The sequence below is a fragment of the Solanum dulcamara genome, chromosome 11, assembly GCF_947179165.1.
Source record: "Solanum dulcamara chromosome 11, daSolDulc1.2, whole genome shotgun sequence".
Taxonomy (NCBI): Eukaryota; Viridiplantae; Streptophyta; class Magnoliopsida; order Solanales; family Solanaceae; genus Solanum; species Solanum dulcamara.
Genome location: NC_077247.1, coordinates 55,208,728 through 55,228,364, shown reverse-complemented (window position 1 = coordinate 55,228,364; position 19,637 = coordinate 55,208,728). Strand labels below are relative to the sequence as shown.

At 34.4% G+C, this 19,637-nt stretch overlaps 3 long non-coding RNA genes across 9 annotated transcripts; all 3 read right to left on the bottom strand.

Annotated features, from left to right (window-relative positions):
- Nucleotides 1–5,273: 5,273 nt before the first annotated feature.
- On the bottom strand, nucleotides 5,274–9,593 carry LOC129873871 (uncharacterized). The gene is made up of 3 exons (XR_008762806.1): nucleotides 9,552–9,593; nucleotides 6,467–6,562; nucleotides 5,274–5,305 (listed from the first exon to the last, which is right to left on the bottom strand). It is a non-coding gene; the product is annotated as an uncharacterized LOC129873871 (long non-coding RNA).
- Nucleotides 9,594–9,707: 114 nt separating this feature from the next.
- LOC129873868 (uncharacterized) lies at nucleotides 9,708–12,039 on the bottom strand. 3 transcript variants are annotated; one of them, XR_008762801.1, is made up of 5 exons: nucleotides 11,775–12,039; nucleotides 11,192–11,373; nucleotides 10,956–11,017; nucleotides 9,911–10,004; nucleotides 9,708–9,761 (listed from the first exon to the last, which is right to left on the bottom strand). It is a non-coding gene; the product is annotated as an uncharacterized LOC129873868 (long non-coding RNA). The 3 variants fall into 3 exon arrangements; XR_008762799.1 differs by lacking the exon at nucleotides 9,911–10,004 and having other exon boundaries at nucleotides 9,714–9,761; XR_008762800.1 differs by lacking the exons at nucleotides 9,911–10,004; nucleotides 10,956–11,017 and having other exon boundaries at nucleotides 9,714–9,761.
- Nucleotides 12,040–14,801: 2,762 nt separating this feature from the next.
- LOC129873864 (uncharacterized) lies at nucleotides 14,802–19,625 on the bottom strand. Of its 5 annotated transcripts, XR_008762795.1 has the most exons (6): nucleotides 19,273–19,621; nucleotides 17,855–17,910; nucleotides 17,630–17,745; nucleotides 16,265–17,502; nucleotides 15,285–15,344; nucleotides 14,802–15,094 (listed from the first exon to the last, which is right to left on the bottom strand). It is a non-coding gene; the product is annotated as an uncharacterized LOC129873864 (long non-coding RNA). The 5 variants fall into 5 exon arrangements; XR_008762793.1 differs by having other exon boundaries at nucleotides 15,285–17,502; nucleotides 19,273–19,625; XR_008762792.1 differs by lacking the exon at nucleotides 15,285–15,344 and having other exon boundaries at nucleotides 19,273–19,620.
- Between the last annotated feature and the right edge of the window lie 12 nt (nucleotides 19,626–19,637).

Here is a 19,637-nt window from a genome sequence, read left to right as displayed (position 1 = left end):
GAACCGAAAGACTTAATGAACACTCTTGAGTCCTAACTTTTCTCCCCGCCGGAACGTTTTGTGTACTACCCGGAGTATATGAATCACCAAAATAGTATTTCTTCACTATTAAGAACTAAAACTATATTTGAGAATGTGTAAAGAAGTGTATAGAGAGAAGACTTGCTTGAGAAAGCTTGATGAATAAAATGAGGAAATAAGGTGGATATTTATAGGTGGGAAAGAGAGACCTAACAATAAATAAAATAATTATAAAGAAAAATCTGAAAATTTAATGAAATATATTGATGTCATGGATGATGTTAAATGGAGGACAATTTATGTCATGAGTGATGTCAAATGTATCTAGATCTTTTCATGGTAGGTGAAATGAGTTATTTTTGACAGAATACTCCTTTTCGGAGCTGCGTTTGAACAGGATAAATTCCTTATTAGGATTTGGTGTCTTCATAAGAATTGTAGATATAGAAGTCTAGTTTTATGTCGTTCAAGAATCAACCAATTTGGATAAACCTACAGTAAGATATGATTTTTCTTCTATAAACACTCCTTTCCATCACAACATTCTGTCTTACAATAATTAATCTATTTGACCTACTTAACCTCCGAAACTTAAAATATGGTCTTCACAAGAGTTGTAGGTAAAGATCTTTTGGTTATTCAGAAATTTGAATCACCCAATTTGGATTTTCCTATGAAAAGTTATCCCCAAAATACAGAGGTTGTATCATATTTAGGCGAGAATTGAAACATCGTATACAACGTTTTTAGGGGATGTTACAGTAACGTTAAGACAAGAATCCGATATAGTAAATGCTAACCAAAAATTAGGTTTCTGTTTTCTTTGTCCAGGAAAATATACTGACATAAGTGGATACAGATCTAGTGAAGGACCTGCAGATTAAACAATGGTTTTTAGAGAAACAAGGTGCAGAAAAGATAGCTTATCACATATATTATCCATCAATTTGGGCCTGTATACCTTCATTGTGTAAACATCACAACCTAAGATGTATCTGGTGAGCTTGAATGAACCATCGATTGCATTCAAGTTATTAAGGGAACTCAGATGAATCCCAAACCCACTGGACAATAGCGACAATGGGGAAGGAGAAGCACGTGTGCAAAGCAGGTCATACTCACTGCATGCAAATGAACAAAATCTAAGAAATCAGACACAAAATATCCTAAGTGAGCAGGTATAACAGAGACAAGACAGACCTTTCAATATCAACAATTTTGAAGGAGACACTGGATGCACAAGGGTGATTCTTAGCAGAGACTCTTTCAGAGAATGTGATACACTCTTTGGGCTTCCATATTATATACGCAAACCAAAAGATCAAACAGGACAGAGTACAGATTTAGAAGTAAACTACGTAAATCAACATTTTTCATTTGTTTGAATTGTGAGAAAAATAGAAGTACTTGGAATGCATTCGCTTCCTACGAACGGGTTGGTTGTAAAATACATCACAAACAATGAGTGCAAAAAAGAAAAATCCCAACAAATTTCCTTATTGGCATACAACAGTCAACTCATGTGTCAAGTAGGCTTATACAGAATTACATGTTGTACCAACCTCTTATCTACAATCATCAATCCAAGGTACAAACACTTGCCGTCCTGTAAACAATGACAAGAACAAACACCAAGTTAGTAGTTTTATACCTAGACTAATGAATACTACCAACTGAATCTCAAAAGAACTTTACCTTCAAAACCTTACGATATTCATTTGGCCTCCAGTGAGTTTTAGTAACAATTTCCAACAAATAAATGAAAAGGCTCAACATTGGAGGTCCCAAGGTTCAATTTTGTTAAAATCTATAGCACCAACAGCAATAGCAAAGAAATGATATCGAAATCCAGCTGGCAGTTCCACGAACCTAACTTAGAAATCTACTCATGCAAAGCACCCAAGTTGTCAAAATAGCGGCAAAAGTTGATCACCCATGAGCAAACTAACAAATGAAAAGGTATTGAAGCCATTCATAATATGGAATTCCACTCTTAAACATACCATCAAATGCAGTTCCAACACATATATTTCCTCAGCTGAAACACAATGAAGTCTGCTTCAACTCTTCAACAATGACACGACATTTAAGCAAGAACAACATGACACGGCAATTAAGCAAGAACATAAGAAAGATTAAGAGTTAATTAAATGGAGTAAATTATGAGAGCTAATTAGTGTCGATGGACTAACCTGTTAACAGATCCACATCAATTAGATTAACCCACTAAATACATGGAACCTGTATTATCAAGAAAACAATTATTTTCTTATGAAACACACGCAAGAGAATCTTGTTAGCTTAGGAGTATTTCCTAAAACATGAATGATGTGATGAATAGCTTCCAAATTAAGTTAGAAGCTATTCAAGCTTCAAGGCCTTATAATTCAGAAAGAGAGAACCTCTAGCATTGTCTTGTTACTGATGGTCTTGGAACAAAAAAGATCTTCCCTTGTAAGTTATAAGTTACAAAACAAATTCACTTGCTATAATTAACCCAATTAAAACATAAAATGGAACTTAAGAGACAATGCACACAAATTACACTTGACAAGCTTAAACCCTCGAAAATCATTGTTGCTTTTAAAAAAATGAAACACAGAACTGATATGAACTGTTATTGATACCTCATAATGGAATAACTAGCCTGCAAAGAAGTTCTTGTCATGCTTTGTTTTCCAGATTCAGACAGGCATATATCCTTCAGAGGGAGGAATATGAATGTTGAAGAGAATAAGATATGAATGTTTGGTGGTCTGTGTGGAAAGAGAGGAATCTCAGATGCTTTCAGAACAAAAGTAACAACATCCAGAAGATGAATTGTTTAGTTTTGTTTCATTTTTGGTGTAAACAAGAGTATATGGAAGATCTAGAATCAGTAATGAATGCTTTACAACACTTGTAATTTTTTCTTTTAGGGTTGAGGATCTTCCTGATACTCTACTCTCCTATATCTGTAATTGATAACCCTGTAACATGTTGTGGCAGGTTTGATTTTTTGGAATAGAATGCAAGTTGTTACCTTCTCAAAAAAATAGGTTTCAGAATATATATGAGCAACTAATCATGTATTAACAACTACAATCAGTACTACAATACCTTTTCCTTCTAAGACCGATTTGCAAATGGTTTACATGTACTTAACTTTTTGAAACTATAATATGACAGAGACCGGTATTAGAGAATGTTACCTGCAAGAAGTGTAACAGATGTTGGCTGTTTGTGAATCAGATTTAAGTTTCCGCTTTAACCAAAACATACAACTTCATGCTCAGAATTAGGAGATTTAACTTTAATGAATGTTGCAAAAGTTAGTGCAAAAAATATTCTGGTAAATGGCAATTTTATCAAGTTCCATAGACTGGGTGTGTGATGAAAATCTAAACAAAGATCGTAACTTACCTGGTAAATAAGCTTGAGAATGATTGTTGAAGATCCAACCCCAGTTAGTGGTAAACAATTTCAGGCATGACCTGCAAAGCATATGGTCAAAGACTCAAAATCAATGTTACCTATTATAAAAATAAATATACCAATTCGTGCTCAGAATCAAGATAGGTTGTTGTTCTCATTTTTTCAAATAGGACCTGATAATTCAACAAGTTACAAAACCCAAGTTGAAATGACACTTCAATGAATATTAAGACGATCATTACCTTCTCATGTAGTTCTTCCGAATGAATTCACTCATCTGCAGCATGCTGTAGAACATGACAATGACTGTATTATTCAACGAAGATAAATATTAGAATAAAAAATAAAAGATCACGATGGCATACCAGTGAAATGCTTTGCACCATCTCATGAACTCTCTCTTCCACTAACCAACCCTCCACAATTTGTTACCCTACCCCCCCCCCCCTTTCTTTCTTTTAGGGAGGCAGGCGGGTGGCTACAGCCCACAGGGAAGGAAAATGTGAAGTGGACAAAGCCACATATACAAATAACATCAAATACAATGAATCCTAAGTAATGTTGCATAAAAATGTCGAGTACAATTGCTCTCACCGACACAGTTACTTCCAGTACAGAGATTCACGATAGTATCCTCAATAAAGAGAAGGACGGGCCGCAACCTACAAGTAACATTAAGAACCAACCAGTCACCATAAGAGGTTCTTGAAAAACACAACAAAATAACTTTATCAGATTAAGACAATCAGTATCAATGGAGCCAACAAAGGGATATAATGCTGCACATCATTTCTGGCAATTTGATTGCAGATTAAACATGGGAAAAAAATGAACAAGTGACATGTTCTAATAGACAAACAAGAACCACACCTACCCCCCACCCGTCCTTTTTTTCCTCTGTGGTGATAAGTCAAACAAAGTTGAAATTCTGAGATGCTGATGAGCAGCCTTAATAATAAATAGCATGCCATTGAAGTCAATAGCTTTCCAGTTCATAGCAAAATATCTACATAATCAGACAATGTAATCAACTAAAAGAAAATTCAGTAATCCTAATAAGTGCAATAGTTCTCAAGTTTGATCTAGTCCATGGTCTGCTGTCGAAAACTAAGAGGAACCAAATGCAGTCCTCTGATTACATGCGGTCCCATTACCTCCACTCATCAAAGAAAAATAAGAAAATTTAGTCACTTCCTCAGAGCCTATTCTAGCTTTTCCTTAATCCCCTCATTCTAATTAATAAATTTCTAGTATTTATTAAAACTGTTAGAACATTAGAGTAGTGTTAAAGTGTTCAAATGAAGCTAGTTCCTCTAAGATGTGGATTGTATCTCATACAGGTTAGACCTGCTGACACGCAGCCTTAGCCAAAGGTTGGCACCATTTACAATCGGCTCTTCTCTCTTCAGTAACTTATCTCTCTCCGGTGGTCGTTACGGAGTGAACATGCCTCTTTTTGGCAACTGGTCAAGAAGACCTCTTTCCAATGACAGTTCCAGCAATGTAATGCCTCTCTCCAACAACCATTCTAATAGAGTCACACCTCTTTCCTATAACTTTCTAACAAAGTCGTGACTATTTTCAGATGGTTGTCTTGTCGTGTCGCGCCTCTTTCTAAGGAGCGTTCCCAATTCTCAAGAGACAAGCCCTAACACAAACTGAATACTACAAAAGTAAATCCAAAGACCCACGCTCGTTTCCCAACCCAAAAACAACTAAAAAATAAATGTCAACAAAAAATCTCACCTTAAATTCCACAAAGGTCTTTGAAGGCTCCAAAGTCAAATCATATAAAGAACTTGGGCAGTTTAGGTTCAACAAAAACAATGGATATAGCTGAGATCTACTTTGCTGGTCCATGTCAGAAGCACTGTTTAAACTCATCGTTATAGCATCCATAAGCATTAGAAAGTTAAAAATAAATAATAGAAATTCAGGGACTATACAACTCGAACATGCATAAAATAATTCTTAAGACAAATCACTTCAATATAAATTCAAGCCGCTATTTCCACATAGAAACTAATCCAAGCCATGTGTTCACGAAATACTAACCAAAGACTTGCTTCTATAAAGAGATACGCTGGAGGAACAGAGTAGATATGTGAGTAATATAATTGATACATGTACAGATCAGTATTCATGATTAAGTGAGTCTGTATCCTTTTTGCGATTAACAGTAGTACAATTGCCAAAAGAAATGTGATTGCAATATAAACTCCATAAAAAGCACTAATATGGAATCTCTACACCAAGTTACTAAAATAGCTACAGATGGCCAGTAAATCAGAAAGTATTCCAGCACCAGATCTAGTGCAGTTTTCGCTCCTTTTATTCAATGTTAGAGAATGCTGAGGATTCTCCATACATGTACAAAGAATCCATATTATATTCCACCTAGAGAGGACATGCTATGTCAACCAACTTAAACAATAACATAATAAATGAATTCAGTGAGGAAAGGTAGATTCATTTCAACACAGAAGAATATAATGATCATGAATTCAATATAGTGATTAAAATTCAGGATAAAACAGAGAAGGAACAACATTATTTCTTGAACCTCAACATTCATCACTACAAAACACTAATATTTATCAATAAAACTAAGAAAGGTAAATACCATCAATGTTACTTTTTAAAGAAACTAAATCCTTTTAAGCTCCTAATGAAAAGCATAATAACTGCTAGCTGTTATAATAAAGCAAATTGCATCTAAGCTCGCAGACTTCCAAAAACTCTTGAATTAACCAAACAGAAACATATTTATCAACTTTCAACATCATCAAAAATCAACTTGTTCGTCCGTTTTATCTTTATACATACATTTATGTAAAGATTACTTCAATTTGAACAATGAGGTTCTCATTTTGGTCAGAAACAATTGTAGGAACTTCCTATTACATTATCAGAATTAGAAAATAGAAAAGTAATGTAAGCCAATCACCTTTTCGGATTATGCGAAAAGTTGAACTCTAAGTTAAAAAGTCAATTTTTAAAACTGTAAACAAATGTCACCTAAGTGGTTTACCTTAAACTTGGCGCTGAATGGATTCCACATAGCAATGATCAAATAGAGTGGCTTGAAGTATAAGCAACTATACATTTGTCTTCATCTTTGTTGTTGCTGTAAGGGGAAATTGAAATGGAAAACTAATATAAGAAGTGAATAACAGAAGTTTGTCTAAAGATAACGTATAATGGAAAAAAAGCGTATAAAATCACAATCTTCTAGAATTCCATTGGCAGCCTTCGGCTTCATCTCCTCCGGATCTTGTTGATGTATAATCAAAAGAAAAATGAGAGGGGTGGAATAAATTAAATTGAGGCGTTAGTTGGAGGAAGGAGTAACGTTAAAACAAGAGAGTTAGTTAAGTGGGTTGCAAATACATTATTCAGAGAACAACATAACACGACATTTAAGCAAGAACATAAACAAGATTAGAGTTAATTAAATGAAGGAGTGAAATATGAGAACTGGTTAGTGTCAATGTACAAACCTGTTAAAGAAATTCTATCAGATCCACATCAGTTATATTAACCCCCTAAAATACACGGAACCTGCATTATCAAGAAAACAACCATTTTAGTATTAAACACATGCAAAGGAGTCTTCTTAACTAGTGCAGTATTTCCTAAATATTTCCTAAAACATGAATAAGGTCATGAATGAAAAAGGGCAGTCTGGTGCACTAAAGCTCTCCATTTACTCTATGAATAAGGTCATGAATAGATTTCCAAAATAAGTTAGAAGCTATTCGAGTTTCAAGCATAATTCGAAAAGAGAAAACCTCTAACATTGTCTTATTATTGATGGTATTAGAAGTAACAATTCATAATTCACTCGCAATAATCAAACCAATTAGTCCCTCACCCATTAGTAAGAGATGTGAATTATTTTTTCAAAAAACAACCCAAACTAATTCTCACGAGGAAAGCCCCCAACACAAACTCAATTCTACAAAAGTAAATCCAAAGACCCACACTCGTTGCCCAACCCAAGAACAATTAAAGAATAAATGCCAACAAAAAATCTCACCTTAAATTCCACAGAGGTATTTGAAGGCTCCAAAGTCAAATCATATAAAGATCTTGGGTAGTTTACGTTCAACAAAAACAGTGGATATATCATAGATCTACTTCGCTAGTCAATGTAAGAAGACTGTCAAAATTCATTGTTATGTTATTAAGTAATTTATGTATGTATTGGTACTTTGGAAGCAAATCTTAAATTGGTATCTGCATTGTGAAGGTCAAGGGAAACAAAAACACCGTAAAAAATAAGAATTTGATATATTAACTGCTAACCAAAGATTAGGTTTCCGTTTTTTGTTTAGGAAAATATACTGACATATGTGGATACAGATCTATTGAAGGACCCGCAAATTAAACAGTGGTTTTTAAGGAAACAAGGTGTAGAAAAGATAACTTATCACATATCTTATCCATCAATTTGGGCATATATACCTTCACATTGTAAGCATCACGACTGAGATGTATCCGGAGCTTGAATGAACCATCAATTGCATTCAATTTATTAAGGGAATTCAGATGAATCCCAAACCCATTGGACAATAACGGCAATGGGGAAGGAGAAACACGTGTGCAAAGCAGATCATACTCACTGCATGCAAATGAAAAAAATCTAAGAAACTAGACTGGAAATATCCTAAGTGAGCTGGTACAACAAAGAGGGACCTTTCAATATAAACAATTTTGAAGGAGCCACTGGGATGCACAAGGGCGATACTTAGCAGAGGCTCTTTCAGAGAATGTGATACACTCTTTGGGCTTCCAGATTATATACGCGAACCAAAAGATCAAACAGGACAGAGTATAGCTTAAGAAGTATGTAAATCAAAATTATTTATTTGTTTGAATTTAGAGAAAACTAGAAGTACTTGGGAGTGCATTTTCTACCTTTGAACTGGTTGGTTGTAAAATACATCACGAAAAATGACTGCAAAGAGAAAATCCCAAGACATTTTATTATAAGCAAACAACATCAACCCATGTATCAGGCTGGGCTTATACAGCATTACCTGTTGTACCAACATTTTGTCTACACAATCATCAATTCCAAGGTACAAACACTTGCTGTCCGATAAACAATGGCAAGAACAAGGACCAAGTTAGTAGTTTTATACTTATCCTAAAGGATACTACCAACTAAAACTCAAAGAACTTTATCTTCAAAACCTTACGATATCCATTTGGCCTCCCGTGAGTTTTAGTAACACTTTCCAACAAGGAAACGTCAGAAACAGAGCTCAGAGCATCTCCTCCAAAGCCCAAGCTTGCTGGGAAAGTATGCATATAATTTGAATGACTGTATTTTGATGTAGCTGGTGTAAAGCAAACATACCAAACCATAGTTAAAAGGCCAGACAAAAAGGAAGCACAACAGAAGATGAAAGAAACAGGCACATATACTGTCTCAATAAGCTGGGCTAAAAGTACCTAAGCATCAATAAGTATGTTCCAACTCAACTTCAACTAGAAGAAATAATCAAAACATTTCTACATGTAGTAGTGATCAACAAAAAATATATGTTATCTATCTCTCTCTCCTCTCTCTGGCTCCATATATATATATATATAAAAAAAAAGGGCAGCCCGGTGCACTAAAGCTCCCGCTATGCGCGGGGTCCGGGGAAAGACCTGACCACAAGGGTCTATTGTACGCAGCCTTACCTTGCATTTCTGCAAGAGGTTGTTTCCAAGGCTTGAACCCGTGACCTCCTGGTCACATGGCAGCAACTTTACCAGTTATAATAAAAGCAAAAACAAAATGTCAGCATCAATATTTTGTGTTTGTGAACAGCCAAACCACTTTTCCTAATTACAAGTAAAACCGCCGCCTTTCTTTCCCATGCCCGAGATGGCCTTATGGGTAGCAGCCTCCCACAGAGATGGCCTTCAAAATAATAAATAAAAGAACATCTGTAAAAAGATACTAATGAACACAAACAGTCAAACAGCCTATCAGTTGAGTAATGCATGCAATCCCATTCCAAGTTATGAACATCATAGTTATCAGGCAAAACAAATTATGGACAGCAGCATCAATAAAATAAAAAAGATGATGTCAGTCCAACATTTTGCAAAAAGATTACCATATCTTTTTCCCATCAGCACCAGTCCATCTCGTGAGACACCAAATACTTCAAAAGAAGGTACAACTTCAGGTGATGAAGTAAAATAATAAAATTGAGCATAATTTTCTGCACATCAATATGCATTAGAGATCCATGTCAAAGAAACTAATACTTACCATTGTCATCCACCTTAATATAGAAGGTCCCAATGCCGATAGCAACAGATACCTGGCAGAAAGTGGAAACTAGATTAAAGTTCAAACTAGGAGCATCATACTAAGAGGAGAAAAAACAGCATCAATTTTCATATAAAGCATGTACCCTCATCATCAGAAGTAGAAAACAAAGGAACATAAGAATTCATTGAAGAGCCTCACCGGTTACTGCCGTTTGTGAGGAGGGATAATACCTTGGAGGAAAAGGATGGGGGGAATATGTAGCTAAGCACAAGTTATTAATTCTTGAAATCATCTGTATTGACAAGGTAACCGTGAACGATGATGAGCGTGCAGAATGTATTTGGATAAAGGTCAGCGATCTAAAAGGCAAATTACATATTCAGCTTGTCAATAACTCCTATTACTATGAAATCACTGATGAGAAAAGAACCACTAAACCCCAAAAGAGACCAGTACTATTATACAAGGCGACGGAGGATAGTTCAGCACCTGCTGTGAAGAATGGTTCAACACTTGAATCCACTACACCTACTGGCAAAAGTAACAACAAAGGCAAAAGTGTAGCCATTCAAGAATAACAAGTAAAACCACAAAATAAGAAATAAAAAAAATCTGCAAAAAGATACCAACGAACACAAATGGTCAAACAGCCTATTATTGAGTAATGCATGCAATCAACTTTTGCCCAAAATTGATGAGTTCATGATATCAGAGACCAACTTTTGCCCTACAATGATCAGAGACCAACTTTTATCTCTAATTAGCCCTACAATGTAAAAAGACACATTTGTCTCTAATTAACCCTACAAATGATCAGAGACCAACATTTGCCCAAAACTGATAAGTTCATGAGATCCCACTTGACCAATTGGGAGTCATTGACATTCAAGAAAAATCCAATAGGGTCAGTCCGTAAGTCTTAACAAATTTATTTGACAGAACAAGTCTCTGTTTGGACTCTGTTCTAATCTGAGTTTTCCCATAGATGGCATTTCTATCATCATTGAAGCAAATTCCTGGGATTGAATCTAGCTTTAGCTCAAGAATTCATGCCTAAATTCTTCAAGTTAGTACTAGGCACACTTTCACCACCTATCAACCTTCCCAACACCAACTATCATTGAGGATTTCAGTACAATTTTGTGATGCTATCAGTATAATTTAACATGTTATACACTTTCAAAGCGTATCTAAATAATTAAGATAAATGTCTTTCAGGCAAGGAGAATTATTGTGAACCTACTAAGAACACTCATAGAAGAGAGAAGGGCTTCGAAGCAAATTCAACACGATATGATTGGTTACCTGATGAATGAAGAAGCAAATAGATTCAAATTAACAGATGATGAGATGATTGATCCACAAAACATAACAAAATCAGAAACAAAAATATAATTCCTCATTCTCGTACATGGCACAATTTTAACTTTTAAGAAACAATAAAAATCAAAAAGTCCAGACCATGTAAAAGAAACTAACCAGTGAGGGTGTTTACGAAAGTCTGTCCAATTGAGTGTGCGATAAAGAATATTGAAACTTTGAAAGGGTAAATTACACCTTGGGGACACCAGCATCGAAACTGTGCGAAATCTTACAAGATAACCCCTGACTGAATTGAACTCCAAATAGCCTCAGACATTCGCTTAATGCTCCCCATCTCCCTAAAAAAGTAAAAAACAAATTCTTGAACATCCTTAACATACAACATGATTTTTTTTTAGAAGACTTCTTGAATTTTCTTGATATGTTCCATGACAGTAAACATGTAACTTCAAAACGCCATGAATTTTCCTTCCTTCTTTTTTAATGGACGGAAGAATACCAAGATAATGGGAAGATCAGTAGAGAGCAGATAGAACGGCGGGAAAATTGATTTAGGGTTTAGGGTTTTGATCGGACAACATAATTCCAGAACATCCTTAACACATGCTTTTAAGAATACCAATCGCTTAATGTTGTTGATTTTTTCTTAAAAAGAATGCATGCAAGAATTCCAAGATTTCTTGAATTCCTTAAAATATGCCAAGAATCAGCAAGATAATGGGAAGAACAGTAGCATTACTTGAGAAGATGATCACCGGGAAAATTGATTTAGGGCTTTGATCGGACATCGTCACCGGAACAGTTAAGATCAGCAATCCGGTAGCGTATGGCTTCCGTAATATGATGGTGGTGAGTTATAAAGTAAGTAGGTGGTGTCTTTTTTATAGTCACCGGAACAGTAGAGATCAGCAATCCGGTAGCGTACCCCCGGAAGCGTATGGCTTGCGTAATGATGGTGATGAGTTCTAAAGTGCGCAGTTGGTGTCTCTTTTATAGTTTTTGAACTAGTTAATACACGCCGAAAAAAACTAGTTAATACAAAATATATTATTTTTTGTAAGTTTTTATTCTAGTACTTATTTATTAAAAAATAAGAAGAGTTTATTGCATTAATGTGAAATTTTTATTCTAGTATTTTTTTTATATAGTTTTCGAACTAGTTAACACATGCAGGAAAAATAAAAAACTAGTCAAGACAAAATATATAATTTTTTGTAAATTTTTATTCTAGTACTTATTTATTTTTTTAATAAAAAGAGTCTATTCCATTGATAATGTGAAATTTTATTATTATATATACCTTAAATTACTTAATTTTTTGCAAATTTGCATAGGTTGATTATGGTTTGAAATTTTAATTTTGTTATAAGATTATAAATTAATATAGTATACATATTACATAGATTTTTTAAAACTTAAATATAAAATTTAGTCTAAAGTAACTATATTTTAAATTCGTAGTCGAACTGTACATCTATCTTTAGTAAACGTTATATTCATTCAAAAATTTTAGTATTGTTTTATTTAACTTAAACTAGTAAATTAGACAGCGCTTTGTGTGGCAACAAATTAAATATTTTTTGTATTATTGAGTATTACAATCATTTTAAATGATACATAGTATATATTTAAAATAATAAGTCACATTTTGAATAGCAAGTATTCATAATTCCAAAACATATTGAGAAAGTACAAAAAAGGCACTATGTTCATAGACCAGACATGAAAAATCATTGTTAACACTCGACAGTGAATTAATAAAAAAGAGATTATATTTTTAATCATACTAAATACACCATAAACAGATATAAATACAACCAGATCAAATAATTATAAAATAAGTTATCTAGATAATGATTACGAAATGACGCAAAGAGATGTCTTAATACATAAAATAAACAAAGATTAACTCACATCTTATATTGAAGTTCTAAAAATCATTAGAGATTTTGCATAGTGACCTTGAAATGATTAGCAATCAAAAAGACACTTTGAAACATCCAATTTCTTTGATTGCTTCGTACAAATTCTAAACTTGAATTAATAGCTAAAATAATTATCATTGAGATCTGAGGCTCTCTTCTTTCATGAATTCTAATTCTAAGATATATACTTAATTGTATGACCACACAAGAATTTCTCTTGTATAGCAATAAAATCGAATTAACACCAGACATTATAGCATATCCATAAGCATTAAAATGTAAAAACTAAATTATAGAAAATCAGGGATTATATAACTCAAACATGCATAAAATAATTCTTAAGAAAAATCACTAAAATATAAATTCAACTAATTGTTGGATAAGAGATCAAGCTTGCACGATGAAAACGGTTCTCCATGCTGCTTAAGATGGAAAATGTATTAAGATATTTTTATTTTTCAAATATCATGATCAACTAAAGAAAAAATCGACAATGGAATAGGCAATTCAGATAAGGCAATTCAAGCACCCAACAAATCCGTAATTTTTTTAAAAAATATTTAAAATTAAAACTCTCAAAATTTGAAAGGTAATTCAAATGTATCAAACTTAAAAATGTTCAACAGAAGTATCATCAACAATATAAGTCAGTTTAGACAAGATATTGTCCTACTAAAGAACACAAGTTTCAGTTGTGATAAAATAATAAATCCACCATCTTTTTTCACCAACTTACTATAAAAATCTCAAAAAGCCTCTATGAAATATTTTGCATCTATTTTCATTCCTTATAATGAAATGTTTATCAGTATGTGATTGATTATGTCTACCCTACTTAAAATTCAAATAGAGTATCATTTACTTAACCTGTTAAGAACGTATTTTTGAAGGCAATCAAGAAAATCAAACCCTACGAATTTACTATTAGAAGAGGGGATAACTAATGTTATCAGATAAATAGAGGTGATTGTTCATTTTGTTTGAATTTTCAAATTACTATTTCCACATAGAAACTAATCCAAGCGAAGTGTTCATGAAATACCGACCAAGTCTATTGCTACTATAAAGAGATACGCTGGAGGAACATAGTAGCAATGTGAATAATATATTTTGATACATGTACAAATCTGTATTTAGAATTAATCAAAAGAAATGTGATTGTAGTATAAATTTCATAAAAGCACTAATGTATCAAATCTCTACACTAAGCTACTAAAATAGCTACAGATGACCAGTAAATCAGAAAGTATTCCACCACCTCCTCCAATGCGGTTTTACCTTCTTTCATTCAATGTTAGAGAATACTGAGGATTTCTCCATCTATGTAAAAATCATCCATATTACATTCAACCCAACCCAGAGAGGATGCTATGTCAACAACTTAAATAATAACATAATAAATGAATTCTTGAGGGAAGGTAGATTCATTTCAACACCAGAAGAACATAATGATCATGCATGCAATATAGTGATTTAAGTACTTGATAAATAGAAAAGGAACAACATTATTTCTTGAACTTCAATTTGATGTGAATTAATTTAGTTTAGTGGATCAGATTCGGATTAAAGAGGAAAACAAGTCATTTTAATTCAAATTGGATAATTTTAATTGATTTAGGAAAAACCATCCAATTGAGGGGTAAATTTGCTAAGTTTGGTAACGGCAAAGGTATAAATAATCGAATTAGGATAAACTTAATTGATAAATGAAATAAGAGGTAATTTTTCACCCTTTTCTTTATTGTAGGAACTAAGAACTTCCTATTATGTTATCAAAATTAGAAAATAGAAAAGTAACGTAAACCAATCACCTTTTTTGAATTATGCAAACAGTCAAACTCTAAGTTAGAAAAGTCATTTTTAAAACTGTAAACAAATGTTACCTAAGTAGTTTACCTTGGCGTTGAATGGATTCCACATAGTAATGATCTCATAGAGTGGCTTGAAGTATAAACATTTATACATTTGTCTTCATATTTGAGTAAGCTGTTAATGTAAGGCGAAGTTGAAATGGAAAACTATAGAAGTAAATAACAGAAGTTTGTCTAAAGATGACGTATAAAGGAAACATACGTATAAAAGCACTATCTTTCAGAATTTCATTGGCAGCCTTCGGCTTCATCTCCTCCGGTTCCTGTTGATGTATAATCAAAAGAAAAATGAGAAGAGTGGAATAAATTAAAGGGAGGCATTAATTGGGGGAAGGGAGTAACACTAAAACAGGAGAGTTAGTTAAGTGGGTTGCAAATACATTATTCAGAAAGATCAGGGTTAATTAAATGGAGGAGTGAAATATGAGAGCTAGTTAGTGTCAATGGACTAACCTGTTAAAGAAATTATAACAAATCCACATCAGTTAGATTAACGCCCAAAATACATCGAAGCTGTATTATCAAGAAAACAACCATTTGCTTATGAAACACATAGAAAAGAATCTTGTTAGCTAGTGCCGTATTTCCTAAAACATGAATGAGGTCATGAATTCCAAAATACGTTGGAAGCTATTCGAGTTTCAAGGCCTCATAATTCAAAAGAGAGAGCCCCTAGCATTGTCTTGTTATTGACGGTACTAGAACAAAAAGATTTCCCTCATAAGTAACAATTCATAATTTACTTGTTATGTTCAACCTAATTAAAACATAAAATGGACCTTAAGAGATAATACACGCACAACTCACACTTGAAAACCTGAAAGCAAGATGGAACACAAAACTGATATAAATATTGGTATTGATGCCTCAGAATGGAACAACTAGACTGAGAAGAAGTGCTCGTCGTGCTTTGTTTTCCACATATAGACGGGCATATATCCTTCAGAGGGAGGAACAGGAATGCTAAAGAGACTAAACTCTACAGTGTAGTAAAAGGTTCGAGAATGTAGGAGAGCAATCGCTCTCAGCCCTTGTGTATCTACTTAACAGTGTAGCTTTATTCCCAATAATTCCTAATCCCAATTCTTATTTCCTAATAGATGATGTCATTTCCTAATCCTGTATTAACAACTACAATCAGTACTATATTACCTTTCCCTTATAAGACTGGTTAGCAAATGGTTTACATGTAAACTTTTTGAATGTATAATATGACAGAGACAAGTATTAGAGAGTGTTACTGCAAGAAGTGTGACAGATGTTGGTTGCTTAAGTTCTTGCTTTAAACAAAACATATAACTTCATGCTAGAGTTAGGTTCAACTTCAATGAATGCTGCAAAATTTTGTAGAATGAAATTTAAGGTAAACGGCAATTTTATCAAGTTTCATAGACTGGTTGTGATGAAAATCTAAACAAAGATCCGTAACTTACCTGGTAAATGATCTTGAAGCTGAACGTTGCAGATCCAACCCAGTTTTGAATTTGGTCAGCATAGTTATGTAATAATTGGTAACCAATTTCAGGCATGATCTGCAAAAGCATGGTCAAAGACTCAAAATCAATGTTACCTATTATATAAAGAGTTTCTTCTTCCCCACACACCAAGCGACACAAGGCAAATTTATTTCACATTAGATGACCATATACGTACCAATTCTTGCCCGGAATCAAGATAGGTTGTTGTCCTCTAATTATGTCCAGATAGGACCGGATAATTCACTAAATTACTGACTCCACATTGAAATGACACATCAATGGTTTTTAGACAATCATTACCTTCTCACGCAGTTCTTCCAAGAGAATTCGCTAAACTGCAGCATGCTGTAGAATATGACAATGAGTGTAATGCTCAAAGAAGATAAATGCTAGAATCAAACAAAAGATCATAATCCTTGACTATGTAAAAAGGGAAGCACATTTATTTTGATATGGGCTTCAGTTTCTACATAAGAATATACTCCACCAGATGGCCACATAGTGCTGGAACAAAAGATAAAGCACCCTATATCACTCTCCTTTTCTTCAGAAATATCACAAAATTGCAAACACAAAAGAGTAAGACATTATTTAGTTAAAGTATTGGACATGCAGGGAATGTTTATGCGGTGATAATAATGTAAAAACTGTTATGCGGTAAATAATAATGTAGGGATCCTAACGCAGTGAATAATAAATGAGTTTCCTTCTCTCATGCATCACATTTGAACTGTCATCAAGTTCAAGAGACTCCCTAAATGAGGCATCCTCCATTGATCTGCCAGCTACAATAGACTCATCCTCCCATCCTGAACCTAACTGGCAGTCTGACTTACAACTGGAGCTAGCTGAAGCACTCAATTTGTTATCCAGGAAACCATCCTCTATAAGAAAAACATTAGATGAAAGGGGTTGCGCAGAGCTTCTGGATTTCCAGTTGACACTGACTGTGCAATGAGCAAGAGAGCCATCAATTTACCGACTTGAACTTTCGATCTGACAGAGAAATCTGGACTCAGCGTCATCCTTTTCAGAAGCACTTCCCCACAGAATATTCTGTGAAGATCGAGTCTCTCTCCTCACAGTGCACTCTCTACTTAGTTTTCTTGGCTGCGGGGAAGGAAGTTCAAGTGTCGCTTTGCAACTCTGAGCCCTGTACCTCTTTTTCCGGATCTCATAATTCACAGCTATATCTGAAAAGAGGAGCAAAGAATGGGATAGTAATAGATGAGGAGGATACTTCAACAACTATATTCTTATCAATGTTTTCCACAAGTAGCTTAAGAGAAAAGAAAGTGATAAAACTACATGATGGCATACCAGTGAAATGCTTTGCACCATCTGATGAACTCTCTCTTCCACTAACCAACCTTCCACAATTTGTTTCCCTACCCCCCCCCCCCCTTCTTTTAGGGAGGCAGGTGGGTGGCTACAGCCTACAGGGAAGGAAAATGTGAAGTGGACAAAGCCACATATACAAATAACATAATATACAATGAATCCTAAGTAATGTTGCATAAAAATGTCGAGTACAATTGCTCTCACCGATACAGTTACTTCCAACGATAGTATCCTCAATAAAGAGAAGGACGGGCCGCAACCTACAAGTAACATTAAGAACCAACCAGTCACCATAAGAGGTTCTTGAAAAACACAACAAAATAACTTTATCAGATTAAGACAATCAGTATCAATGGAGCCAACAAAGGGACTGCACATCATTTCTGGCAATTTGATTGCAGATTAAACATGGGAAAAAAATGAACAAGTGACATGTTCTAATAGACAAACAAGAACCACACCTACCCCCCACCCGCCCTTCTTTTTTTTCTCTGTGGTGATAAGTCAAACAAAGTTGAAATTCTGAGCTGCTGATGAGCAGCCTTTATAATAAATAGCATGTCATTTAAGTCAATAGCTTTCCAGTTCATAGCAAAATATCTACATAATCAGACAATGTAATCAGCTAAAAGAAAATTCAGTAATCCTAAAAAGTGCAATAGTTCTCAAGTTTGATCTAGTCCATGGTCTGCTGTCGAAAACTAAGAGGAACCAAATGCAGTCCTCTGATTACATGTGGTCCCATTACCTCCACTCATCAAAGAAAAATAAGAAAATTTAGTCACTTCCTCAGAGCCTATTCTAGCTTTTCCTTAATCCCCTCATTCTAATTAATAAATTTCTAGTATTTATTAAAACTGTTAGAACATTAGAGTAGTGTTAAAGTGTTCAAATGAAGCTAGTTCCTCTAAGATGTGGATTGTATCTCATACAGGTTAGACCTGCTGACAGGCAGCCTTAGCCAAAGGTTGGCACCATTTACAATCTGCTCTTCTCTCTTCAGTAACTTATCTCTCTCCGGTGGTCGTTACGGAGTGAACATGCCTCTTTTTGGCAACTGGTCAAGAAGACCTCTTTCCAATGACAGTTCCAGCAATGTAATGCCTCTCTCCAACAACCATTCTAATAGAGCCACGTCTCTTTCCTATAACTTTCTGACAGAGTCGTGACTATTTTCAGATGAATGTTTGGTCGTGTCACGCCTCTTTATGAGGATCGTTCCCACAACATCGAGCCTCTTATCGGTGATTATTCCTGTACTTGCACCTCTTTCTGGTCAATTTTCTGACAGCAACATTCACTCTTATGGTAAGCTTCACTTCTCTAGCCAGATCTTCCAGTGATATTCAGTTTCTTACTATAAGGAAACTAAGGTGGCTTCCCACTTTGTGACTGGTGTCCAATATTAGATTATGCTAGGTGTTAGTAAAAAGTTAGTCCCTCACCCATTAAATAAGAGATGTGAATAATTTTTTTCAGAAAACAACCCTAACCAATTCTCAAACCAATTCTCACGAGATAAACCCTAACACAAACTCAATTCTACAAAAGTAAATCCAAAGACTCACACTCGTTTCCCAACCCCAAAACAATTAAAAATAAATGCCAATAAAAAATCTCACCTTAAATTCCACCGATGTCTTTGAAGGCTCCAAAGTCAAATCATATAAAGATCTTGGGCAGTTTAGGTTCAACAAAAACTGGATATCTGATATCTACTTCGCTGATCAATGTCAGCAAACAGTCAAAACTCATCGTTATGTTATTAAGTAATTTATGTATTGGTCCTTTGGAAGCAAATATTGAATTGATATTTTATTACGAAGGTCAAGGAAAACAAAAACACCGTAAAAAACAAGCATCCAATATAGTAAATGCTAACCAAAGATTAGGTTTCTGTTTTCTTTGTTCAAGAAAATATACTGAAATAAGTAGATACAGATATTGAAGGACCTGCAAATTAAACAGTGGTTAGTGAAACAAGATA